This window comes from Bombina bombina, chromosome 5, assembly GCF_027579735.1.
Source record: "Bombina bombina isolate aBomBom1 chromosome 5, aBomBom1.pri, whole genome shotgun sequence".
NCBI classification, from domain to species: domain Eukaryota; kingdom Metazoa; phylum Chordata; class Amphibia; order Anura; family Bombinatoridae; genus Bombina; species Bombina bombina.
In genome coordinates this window covers 163710413-163723559 of record NC_069503.1, presented here as the reverse complement: position 1 = coordinate 163723559, position 13147 = coordinate 163710413, and the positions used below count along the sequence as shown (strand labels likewise).

The following is a 13147-nucleotide window of genomic DNA, read 5'->3' as shown; positions in this document are numbered from 1 at the left end:
TTTAAAAAGCAGGAATGTAAAGCTTTGGAGCTGGCCCATTTTTGTTTCAGAACCTGGGTTGCACTTACTTATTGGTGGATACATTTAGCCACCAATAAGCAAGCGCTATCCAGGTTCTGAAACAAAAATATTCTGGCTCCTAAGCTTTACATTCCTGCTTTCTAAATAAAGAGAACAAAGAAAAATTGATAGTAGGAGTAAATTAGAAAGTTGATTAAAATTACATGCCTCCATCTGAATCATTAAAGAAAAAAAAAAATGGGGTTTGTGTCCTTTTTTTAAAATAGTTTCAAATGATTTAAGACTAAATAGAGAAATCTCACTTTTAGACCCAAATGGTAATTTTATAGTAAAGATATAGAACAGCACCAGGTTTATACGATTTAAAGGCATAGTCAACTAAAAATACTTGTATAGTTTAAATCACTGGTTTTCAAACCTCTCCTAGGCCTCCCCAACAGGCCAGGATTTCCAGATTACCTTGGAAGAGAGGAGGTAAATTAACTGATTACTAATCATCTGATTATTTCACCTGTTCTCCAGTTCAGATATCCTCAAAATCTGGCCTGTTAGTGAGTCCTGAGGACAGGTTTGAAAACCAGTGGTTTAGATAGAACATGCTATTAAAAAAAATCAAATTTCTCTTGTAAGGTGTATCCAGTCCACGGATTCATCCTTTACTTGTGGGATATTCTCCTTCCCAACAGGAAGTGGCAAAGAGAGCACACAGCAGAGCTGTCCATATAGCTCCCCCTCTAGCGCCACCCCCCAGTCATTCTCTTTGCCAGCTCTAAGCAATCGGAAGGGTAAAGTGAAGCAAAAGTTTGTTATTTTAAATGGTACCGGTGTGTACTATTTACTCTCTAGCAGAAAGAAATGAAGAGTTCTGCAGGGAGGAAGATGATTTTAGCATGTTGTAACTAAAATCCACTGCTGTTCCCACATAGGACTGAGGAGTGCAAGAAAACTTCAGTTGGGGGGGAACGGTTTGCAGGTTAGGCTGCAATAAGGTATGTTCAGTCATTTATTTCTAGACAAGACTGTGATAATGCTAGAAGAGACTAATAATATCCCCATGAGGGAAGGGTAAGCTGTATTCAGAGACTAAGTATGGAATTGCAAGCTTACATAACAGGGCTAGTTTATGCTGGTTGACACTACTTAATGGCAAACGGTTTTTATTGAAAAATTGCGTTTTTTGAGACACTTTGAAGGTTCCTTTGGGTTTCTTTCAGGGGTTATTACCCATATGGCTATTACTAAAACACTTGGGAGTGTTTCTTTAGGCCTCACAAGCACTGGAGTGAGGTGGGAGGGGCCTAATTTTGCGCCTTAGATGTGCAGTTATTTTGACTAGAAGTTCAGGCTGTTTCACATGGAGGGTCCTGCTGCAGTTTGAGGGCCTATAAGAAGCTTTTTCCCCACAAATCTGGTCCTAAGGGTGCAGATAGGGCCACAGCAGAGCTGTGGCAAGGTGCTGAAGTTTCTTTAACCGTTTTTTTTTTTACTACTGTCGATCCGGTTTGGGCATTAAGGGGTTAATAGTTTATATTGCTAGTGGTGCAATCTTACTAATGCTTTAGGTACATACTGTAAAAATTTCGAAAAGTTTGCTGCATTTTTTCACTGTTTTTGCAAGATTGTGTGCCTTTTTTATTTCTTAAAGGCACAGTACCGTTTTTTCAAAGTGTGTTTTTACTTGATTAAAGTGATTTACAAGCCTGTTTATATTACTACTAGTCTGACACCAAGGAAAGTCCTTGTTCAATGTGTTTAGAAGCCATGGTGGAACCCCAGAATGTGTCCCACTTGTACTGATATGTCTATACACTTTAAAGAACATATTGTTGCACTTAAAAATGTGGCCCAAGATGATTCTCAGACAGAAGGTAACGAGTTTAGCCCGTCAACCTCTCCCCAAGTGTCACAACCAGTTACACCCGCTCAAGCGACGCCTAGCACCTCTAGTGCGTCTAACTCTTTTACCTTGCAAGACTTGGCGGCAGTTATGGATAATACCCCCTCAGTGTTCTTATCTAAACTGCCCGTGTTACCTGCAAAGCGTGATAGCTCTGTTTTAAGAACAGATAATGAGCATTCTGACGCTTTAGTAGCCGTATCCGATATACCCTCACAACACTCTGAAGTGGGGGCGAGGGATGTGCTGTCTGAGGGAGAAATTTCTGATTCAGGAAAGGTTTCTCCTCAGACAGATTCAGATACGTTGGCTTTTAAATTTAAACTAGAACACCTCCGCTTATTGCTCAGGGAGGTATTAGTTACGCTGGATGACTGCGACTTTATGGTGGTTCCAGAGAAATTGTGTAAAATGGACAAGTACCTAGAAGTTACTGTTTACACTGATGTGTTCCCGGTCCCTAAGAGGATTGCGGATATCGTTACTAGGGATTGGGATAAACCAGGTATTCCCTTCGTTCCCCCTCCTGTTTTTAAGAAAATGTTCCCCATATCTAACCCCATACGGGACACGTGGCAGACGGTCCCTAAGGTGGAGGGGGCTGTTTCTTCACTTGCTAAACACACAACTATACCTATAGAAGATAGTTGTGCTTTCAAAGACCCTATGGATAAAAAATTAGAGGGTTTACTTAAGAAAATTTTTGTTCAACAAGGTTTTCTTCTCCAACCTATAGTGTGCATTGTTCCTGTAACCACTGCAGCTGCTTTCTGGTTTGAGGCGCTGGAAGATGCGCTCCAGACGGAGACCTCATATGAGGACATTATGGACAGAATTAAGGCTCTTAAGCTGGCTAATTCTTTTATCACAGATGCCGCTTTCCAACTAGCTAAGTTAGCGGCAAAAAATTCAGGTTTCGCCATTTTGGCGTGCAGGGCGCTATGGCTAAAGTCCTGGTCGGCCGATGTGTTGTCAAAATCTAAACTATTGAACATCCCTTTCAAAGGAAAGACCCTCTTCTGGCCTGAATTGAAAGAGATTATTTCAGGAATCACTGGGGGAAAAGGCCATGCTCTCCCCCAGGACAAGTCCTTCAAGACAAAGAATAAACAAAATAATTTTCGTTTTTTTCGGAATTTCAGGAGCGGTCTCGCTTCATACTCCCCTGCTGCAAAGAAAGAGGGTAACACTTCACAACCCAGGGCAGCCTGGAAACCTTACCAGGGCTGGAACAAGGGTAAACAGGCCAAGAAGCCTGCAGCTGCCTCCAAGACAGCATGATGGGGTAGCCCCAGATCCGGGATCGGATCTAGTAGGGGGCAGACTCTCTCTCTTCGCTCAGGCCTGGGCAAGAGATGTACACGATCCCTGGGCCTTAGATATTGTATCTCAGGGATATCTTCTAGAATTCAAGGACTCCCCTCCAAGGGGAAGGTTCCACATTTCTCGTCTGTCTTCAGACCAGACAAAGAAAGAGGCGTTCTTACACTGTGTAGAAGACCTACATACAATGGGAGTGATCCACCCAGTTCCAATTGCGGAACAAGGGCTGGGGTTTTACTCAAACCTGTTTGTGGTTCCAAAGAAAGAAGGAACTTTCAGACCAATGCTGGATCTAAAAATTCTAAACAAATTCCTCAGAGTCCCATCATTCAAGATGGAGACCATTCGGACAATCTTACCAATGATCCAGGAGGGTCAATATATGACCACTGTGGATTTAAAGGATGCGTATCTGCACATTCCAATCCACAAAGATAATCACCAGTTTCTCAGGTTCGCTTTTCTGGACAAGCATTACCAGTTTGTGGCTCTTCCTTTCGGGTTGGCCACTGCTCCCAGAATTTTCACAAAGGTGCTAGGGTCCCTCTTGGTGGTTCTAAGACAGCGGGGCATAGCAGTGGCGCCTTATCTAGACGACATCTTAATTCAGGCGTCGACTTTCCAAAGAGCCTCACACGGAAATTGTATCGGCCTTTCTGAGGTCTCAAGGGTGGAAGGTGAACATCAAAAAGAGTTCTCTCCCCCCCCCCTCACAAGAGTTTCCTTCCTAGGAACTCTAATAGACTCGGTAGAAATGAAAATATTTCTGACGGAGGTCAGAAAGTTAAAACTCTTAACCACTTGCTGAGCCCTTCATGCCATTCCTCGGCCATCTGTAGCATCAGTGCATGGAGACAATCAGGCTAATGGTAGCGGCAATGGACATAGTCCCTTTTGCACGGATACACCTCAGACCACTGCAACTATGCATGCTCAAACAGTGGCATGGGGATTATGCAGATTTTTCTCCTCAAATACAGCTGGACCAGAGGACCAGAGATTCTCTTCTCTGGTGGTGGTCTCAGGATCACCTGTCTCAGGGAATGTGTTTCCGCAGACCAGAGTGGATCATCATAACGACCGACGCCAGTCTGTTGGGCTGGGGCGCAGTCTGGGACTCCCTGAAAGCTCAGGGTTTATGGTCTCGGGAAGAAGCTCTTCTCCCGATAAACATTCTGGAACTGAGGGTGATATTCAACACTCTCCAGGCATGGCCTCAGCTTGCTCACTCCTGCCATCTCTCAGCAATTCACATTCCGGGAGTAGACAACTGGGAGGCGGATTTTCTAAGTCGTCAGACTTTTCACAAGGGGGAGTGGGAACTCCACCCGGAGGTATTTGCCCAGCTGACTCAGCTATGGGGCACTCCAGAATTGGATCTGATGGCGTCCCGTCAGAACACCAAGCTTCCTCTTTATGGGTCCAGATCCCGGGATCCCCAGGCGGTGCTGATAGATATTCTAGCAGCGCCTTGGTCCTTCAATCTGGCCTATGTTTTTCCACCGTTTCCTCTCCTCCCTCGTCTGGTTGCCAGAATCAAGCAGGAGAGGGCTTCGGTGATTCTAATAGCGCCTGCGTGGCCACGCAGGACCTGGTATGCAGACCTAGTGGACATGTAATCTGTTCCACCATGGACACTACCAATGAGGCAGGACCTTCTAATACAAGGTCCTTTCAAACATCCAAATCTAATTTCTCTGCGTCTGACTGCTTGGTGATTGAACGCCTAATTCTATCAAAGCGTGGTTTCTCTGAGTCGATTATTGATACCCTGATTCAGGCTAGAAAGCCTGTCACCAGGAAAATCTACCATAAGATTTGGCGAAAATATCTTTTTTGGTGCGAATCCAAGGGTTACTCATGGAGTAAGATTAGGATTCCCAGGATATTGTCCTTTCTCCAAGAAGGATTGGAGAAAGGATTATCAGCTAGTTCCTTAAAAGGACAGATATCTGCTTTGTCTATTCTTTTACACAAACGTCTGGCAGAGGTACCAGACGTTCAAGCGTTTGCTCAGGCTTTAGTCAGAATCGAGCCTGTTTATAGACCTGTGGCTCCGCCATGGAGTCTGAATTTAGTTCTTTCAGTTCTGCAAGGGGTTCCGTTTGAACCTTTACATTCCATAGATATTAAGCTTTTATCTTGGAAAGCTTTGTTTTTGGTAGCTATCTCTTCTGCTCAAAGAGTTTCAGAGTTATCTGCTTTCCAGTGTGATTCACCTTACCTGGTGTTCCATGCAGATAAGGTAGTTTTGCGTACCAAACCCGGTTTTCTTCCTAAGGTTGTATCTAAAAGAATATTAACCAGGAAATTGTTGTTCCTTCTCTGTGTCCTAATCCTTCTTTGAAGAAGGGACATCTGTTGCACAATCTTGATGTAGTTCGTGCTTTAAAGTTCTATTTACTAGCAACTAAGGATTTTAGACAAACAACTTCATTGTTTGTCATCTATTCTGGTAAGAGGAGAGGTCAGAAGGCGACTGCTACCTCTCTTTCCTTTTGGCTGAAAAGCATCATCCGTCTGGCCTATGAGACTGCTGGCCAGCAGCCTCCTGAAACAATTACTGCTCATTCTACCAGAGCAGTGGCTTCCACATGGGCTTTTAAAAATGAGGCTTCTGTTGAACAGATTTGTAAGGCAGCGACTTGGTCTTTGCTGCATACTTTTTCCAAATTTTCCAAATTCGATATTTTTGCTTCTTCGGAGGCTATTTTTGGGAGAGAGGTTTTACAAGCAGTGGTGCCTTCCGTTTAAGGTACCTGTCTTGTTCCCTCCCTTCATCCGTGTCCTAAAGCTTTGGTATTGGTATCCCACAAGTAAAGGATGAATCCGTGGACTGGATACACCTTACAAGAGAAAACAGAATTTATGCTTACCTGATAAATTTATTTAGTCCCTTTTGCACGGATACACCTCGGACCACTGCAACTATGCATGTTCAAAGAGTGGACTGGGGATTATGCAGATTTGTCTACTCTAATACAGTTGGACCAGGGGACCAGAGATTCTCTTCTCTGGTGGTTGTCTCAGGGAATGTGTTTCCGCAGACCAGAGTGGATCATCGTAACGACAGCTGCCAGTCTGTTGGGCTGGGGTGCTGTCTGGGACTCCCTGAGAGCTCAGGGCTTATGGTCTCGGGAAGAAGCTCTTCTCCCGATAAACATTCTGGAACTGAGGGCGATATTCAACGCGCTTCAGGCATGGCCTCAGCTAGCTGCGGCCAAATTCATCAGATTTCAGTCGGACAACATCACGACTGTAGCTTACATCAACCATCAAGGGGGAACAAGGAGTCCCCTAGCAATGATGGAAGTAACCAAAATAATCAGGTGGGCAGAGGATCACTCTTGCCACCTCTCAGCAATTCACATCCCAGGAGTAGACAACTGGGAAGCGGATTTTTTAAGTCGTCAGACTTTTCATCCGGGGGAGTGGGAACTCCACCCAGAGGTATTTGCTCAGCTGACTCCGCTATGGGGCACTCCAGAATTGGATCTAATGGCGTCCCGTCAGAATGCCAAACTTCCTCTTTACGGGTCCAGGTCCCGGGATCCCCAGGCGGTGTTGATAGATGCTCTAGCAGTGCTTTGGTCCTTCAATCTGGCCTATGTGTTCCACCGTTTCCTCTCCTTCCTCGTCTGGTTGCCAGAATCAAGCAGGAGAGGGCGTCTGTGATTCTTATCTCTTCTGCTCGAAGAGTTTCAGAGTTATCTGCCTTACAGTGTGACTCACCTTACTTGGTGTTCCACGCAGATAAGGTAGTTTTGCGTACCAAACCCGGTTTTCTTCCTAAGGTTGTGTCTAATAAGAATATTAACCAGGAAATTGTTGTTCCTTCTCTGTGTCCTAACCTTCTTTGAAGAAGGAACATCTGTTGCACAATCTTGATGTAGTTCGTGCTTTAAAGTTCTATTTACAAGCAACTAAGGATTTTAGACAAACAACTTCATTGTTTGTCATCTATTCTGGTAAGAGGAGAGGTCAGAAGGCGACTGCTACCTCTCTTTCCTTTTGGCTGAAAAGCATCATCCGTCTGGCCTATGAGACTGCTGGCCAGCAGCCTCCTGAAACAATTACTGCTCATTCTACCAGAGCAGTGGCTTCCACATGGGCTTTTAAAAATGAGGCTTCTGTTGAACAGATTTGTAAGGCAGCGACTTGGTCTTCGCTGCATACTTTTTCCAAATTTTCCAAATTCGATACTTTTGCTTCTTCGGAGGCTATTTTTGGGAGAGAGGTTTTACAAGCAGTGGTGCCTTCCGTTTAAGGTACCTGTCTTGTTCCCTCCCTTCATCCATGTCCTAAAGCTTTGGTATTGGTATCCCACAAGTAAAGGATGAATCCGTGGACTGGATACACCTTACAAGAGAAAACAGAATTTATGCTTACCTGATAAATTTATTTCTCTTGTGGTGTATCCAGTCCACGGCCCGCCCTGTCAGTTTAAGACAGGTGTTTTTTATTTTTAAACTACAGTCACCACTGCACCCTATGGTTTCTCCTTTTTCTTCCTAACCTTCGGTCGAATGACTGGGGGGGTGGAGCTGGAGGGGGAGCTATATGGACAGCTCTGCTGTGTGCTCTCTTTGCCACTTCCTGTTAGGAAGGAGAATATCCCACAAGTAAAGGATGAATCCGTGGACTGGATACACCACAAGAGCATGTCATTTATCAGGTAAGCATAAATTCTGTTTTTGTGTCCTTTGTTGATGAGGTAATCTAGGTAGCTCTATCTAGGTTTACTATAAACAAAGGGTATCAAGAAAATGAAGCAAATTTGATAACAGAGATAATTTGGAAAGTTTTTTTTATTTTTTTTATTGCTTTGTCTGAATCGTGTTTAATTTTGACTTTGTCTCTTTAAAGGACCCTAATAGTGATACAATTACATATTCTAAAGAATAAGAGCATGTCATTTTTTTCACTAACGACTCTGCAACCCTATGTGTTTAACTATGTGTTTAACCCCTTTGCAGGGGTTAAATTACTTCCCAGTAGCTGCAGAAACTGCCCCTGCAAAGAGTTGCTATTGATACAATTACAAAGGTTTCACTATAATGACAATTTGATCAGGTTATGCATGAGTATTATTTCACTCATGATGTCATGTATGACTTTTGCACTATTAGAAGTGATGTTTTTCTGCATACACAGTAGGATGCTGTCATGGTAGCCTGCATTGTTACTTGTTCCTGTTTCCTACATCTACCTTTGGTCATTTAAATAACATGAGACTACTGTAGCTACACATGCTTATTCCAAATCCCTTTTTCCATCATTACCTTATTGCATTTCCTTTAATAAGATGTCTACTACTCCTCTTTAATGAGACTGAACATTTAAAAAAATGTAGGTTCCTTCTTATAGCAAAATGAATGCTTCTTCGCCATAATAATTGTCTTTAACCTGCTGAGCATACTGACCTTGTATAGATACATAAACATATTGATTTTATATAATTATCCTAGGGTATTAAAAAAATATGTCGGACACATATATTGGTTGTCTAATAAAACTCAGTAAAACACTTTGAGCCAGATTGCAAGTAAAACCCAAAAATGGGCCAATGGAGCGGTAATTATCACTCGAGCATCAACTCCACTAGAAGTAAGCTTCATGCGCACGTTGGATAACGCATATTTCTTTCATGTAATTGGCAAGAGTCCATGAGCTAGTGACTTATGGGATATACAATCCTACCAGGAGGGGCAAAGTTTCACAAACCTCAAAATGCCTATAAATACACCTCTTACCACATCCACAATTCAGTTTTACAAACTTTGCCTCTTATGGAGGTGGTGAAGTAAGTTTGTGCTAAGATTTCTATGCTGATATACGCTTCTCAGCATTTTAAAGCCTGACAGTGAATGTCAGAGGTATGTGAAGGGAGTATCACCTATTGAATGCAATGGTTTTCCTCACGGGAGATCTAATTCATAGGTTCTCTGTTATCGGTCGTAAAGATTCATCTCCTACCTTCCTTTTTAGATCGATGATATACTCTAATATTGCATTACCTCTACTGATAACCGTTTCAGTACTGGTTTGGCTATCTGCTCTATGTGGATGGGTGTCTTTTGGTAAGTATGTTTTTATTACTTAAGACACTCTCAGCTATGGTTTGGCACTTTATGTATTTATATAAAGTTCTAAATATATGTATTGTACTTATATTTGCCATGAATCAGGTTTAAGTATATTTCCTTTTTCAAACTGTCAGTTTCATATCTGGGAAATGCATTTTTTAGGGAAAAAAAATGTTTCTTACCTGGGGTATAGTCTTTTTTCAATTGGCTGTTCTTTTTAATTTCCGGGCAAAATTAGGCTTGCGAGGGCGCAAAATGCCAAAGTATATCGCTTCATTTTTGTCGCGAGATTTTTTTGGCATGAAGTTACGTTCGATGATGCAAATTCGTCATTTCCGGCGTTTTAGTCGACGCTGAGTTCTTTCACAAGGTTGCGCCTTTGAAGACACAAGTGTGTCATTTCCGGATGTTGTTAGCATCAAAAAAATTTCTGTTTGTGTTGTTTGTCATACTTGGCGCCAAATATTTTCACTATTTAAAACCCCATTCCTATATGCCTCTTGCCTTTTTTCTCTATCAGAGGGCTATGCTGTTGGCATTTTTTTTTCCCCATTCTTGAAACTGCCATATAAGGAAATTGATAATTTTGCTTTATATGTTTTTTTTTCTCTTACATTTGCAAGATGTCTCAATCTGATCCTGTCTCAGAAATCACTGTTGGAACCCTGCTGCCTGATAACAGTTCTACCAAAGCTAAGTGCATTTGTTGTAAACTTGTGGAGATTATTTCTCCAGCTGTGGTTTGTAATAGTTGTTATGATAAGCTTTTACATGCAGAGAATGTGTCCATCAGTAATAGTGCATTGCCTGTTGTTGTTCCTTTAAAACATCTAATGTACAAGATATACCTGTGAATTTAAAAGATTTTATTGCTGATTCTATTCAGAAGGATTTGTCTGCCATCCCGCCTTCTAATAAATGTAAAAGGTCTTTTAAAACTCATAAAGTTGATGAAATTTCAAATGACTGACAACATACTGAATTATCCTCCTCTGATGAGGATCTATCTGATTCAGAAGATCCTTCCTCAGATATTGACACTGACAAATCTACTTATTTATTTAAAATGGAGTACATTCGTTCTTTTTCAAAAGAAGTGTTGATTACATTGGATATTGAGGAAACTAGTCCTCTTGTTATTAAGACTAGTAAACGTTTAAATTCTGTTTATAGACCTCCCGTGGTTACTCCAGAGCTTTTTCCAGTTCCTGATGCTATTTCTGATATGATTTCTAAGGAATGGAATAGGCCTGGTACTTCTTTCATTCCTTCTTCAAGATTTAAAAAATTGTATGCTTTGCCAGCAGTAACAATGGAGTTTTGGGAAAAGATCCCCAAAGTTGATAGGGCTATCTCTACTCTTGCTAAACTTACTACTATTCCTATGGAAGATAGTGTATTTCTTTTAAAGATCCTTTAGATAGGAAACTTGAATCTTATCTAAGGAAAGCCTATTTATATTCTGGTCATCTTCTCAGGCCTGCAATTTATTTGGCTGATGTTGCCGCTGCATCAACTTTTTGATTGGAAAATTTAGCGCAACAAGAAATGGATTCTGATTTGTGTAGCATTGTTCGCTTGCTTCAAGATGCTAATCATTTCATTTGTGATGCCATTTTTTATATCATCAAAATTGATGTTAAATCTATGTCTTTAGCTATTTTAGCTAGAAGAGCTTTGTGGCTTAAATCTTGGAATGCTGACATGGTATCTAAGTCTAGATTGCTATCTCTTTCTTTCCAAGGTAACAAGTTATTTGGTTCTCAGTTGAATTCAATTATTTCAACTGTCACTGAGGGGAAGGGAGTTTTTTGCCTCAGGATAAAAGACCTAAGGGTAAATCTAAAGCTTCTAATCGTTTTCGTTCCTTTCGACAAATTAAGGAACAGAAACCTAATCCTTCCCCCCAAGGAATCTGTTTCCAATTGGAAACCTTCTTCAAATTGGAATAAATCCAAGCGGTTTAAGAAACCAAAGCCAGCCCCCAAGTCCGCATGAAGGTGCAGCCCTCATTCCAGCTCAGCTGGTAGAGGGCAGATTAAGATTTTTCAAGGATGTCTGGACAAATTCTGTCCAAAATCAATGGATTCTGAGTATTGTCTCTCAGGAGTATCGAATTGTATTCAGAGTAAGACATCCTGTGAGAAGATATGTTCTCTCACGCATCCCAGCAAATCCAGTAAAGGCTCAGGCTTTCCTGAAGTGTGTTTCAGACCTAGATCTTTCAGGGGTAATCATGCCAGTTCCGTTTCGGGAACAGGGTCTGGGGTTTTATTCAAATCTATTCATTGTCCCAAAGAAAGAAAATTCAGACTAGTTCTGGATCTATAAAAAATTTGAATCGTTATGTAAGAGTACCAACTTTCAAAATGGTGACTATAAGGCCTATTCTGCCTTTTGTTCAGCAAGGGCATTATATGTCCACAATAGACTTGCAGGGTACATATCTTCATATTCCGATTCATCCAGATCATTATCAGTTTCTGAGATTCTCTTTTTCTAGACAAGCATTTCCAGTTTGTCACTCTTCCATTTGGCCTAGCGACAGCTCCAAGAATCTTTTCAAAGGTTCTTGGTGCCCTACTCTCTGTAATCAGAGAACGGGGTATTGCGGTGTTTCCTTATTGGAACGATGTCTTGGTACTAGCTCAGTCTTTACATTCTGCAGAATTTCACACAAATCAACTAGTGTTGTTTCTTCAAAGACATGGTTGGAGGATCAATTTACCAAAAAAGTTCCTTGATTCCTCAGACAAGGGTCACCTTTTTAGGTTTCCAGATAGATTCAGTGTTCATGACTCTGTCTCTAACAGACAAGATACGATTAAAATTGGTTTCAGCTTGTCGGACCCTTCCGTCTCAATTATGCCCTTCAGTAGCTATGTGCATGGAAGTTTTAGGTCTCATGACTGCAGCATCGGACGCGATCCCCTTTGCTCATTTTCATATGAGACCTCTCCAGCTTTGTATGCTGAATCAATGGTGCAGGGATTATACATGGATATCACAATTATTATCCTTATCCTTATCTCTGATCACCATCGTATAGTTCTAGGGGCCTCTTTTGTTCGTCCAACCTGGACTGTGATCACAACAGATGCGAGTCTTTCAGGTTGGGGAGCTGTTTGGGTATCTCTGACAGCACAAGGGGTTTGGAAATCTCAAGAGGCGAGATTACCAATCAATATTTTGAAACTCAGTGCAATTTTCAGGGCTCTTCAGATTTGGCCTCTATTGAAGAGAGAACCGTTCATTTGTTTTCAGACAGACAATATCACAACTGTGGCATATGTCAGTCATCAGGGTGGGATTCACAGTCCCCTAGCTATGAAAGAAGTTTCTTGGATACTTTCTTGGGCGGAATCCAGCTTTTGTCTAATTTCTGCAGTACATATCCCAGGTGTAGACAATTCGGAAGCGGATTATCTCAGCCGTCAGACTTTACATCCAGGGTATTGGTCCCTCCATCCAGATGTGTTTTCTCAGATTGTTCAGATGTGGGGTCTTTCAGAAATAGATCTGATGGCCTCTCATCTAAACAAGAAACTTCCCAGATACCTGTCCAGGTTCAGGGATCTTCAGGCAGAAGCAGTGGATGCGTTGACACTTCCTTGGTGTTACCAACCTGCTTATATTTCTAGTTCTTCTTCCAAGAGTGATCTCCAAAATAATCATGGAACAGTCGTTTGTGTTGCCGGTAGCTCCAGCATGGCATCACAGGTTTTGGTATGCGGATCTTGTTCGGATGTCCAGTTGCCAACCTTGGCCACTTTCCATTAAGGCCGGACCTTCTGTCTCAAGGTCCATTTTTCCATCTGGT

The 13147-nt window shown here is 41.9% G+C and overlaps 1 protein-coding gene across 1 annotated transcript in view; it reads left to right on the top strand.

Annotated features, from left to right (window-relative positions):
* Nucleotides 1–13147, top strand: part of CTDSPL (CTD small phosphatase like) — a 302498-nt gene that overhangs the window by 177648 nt on the left and 111703 nt on the right.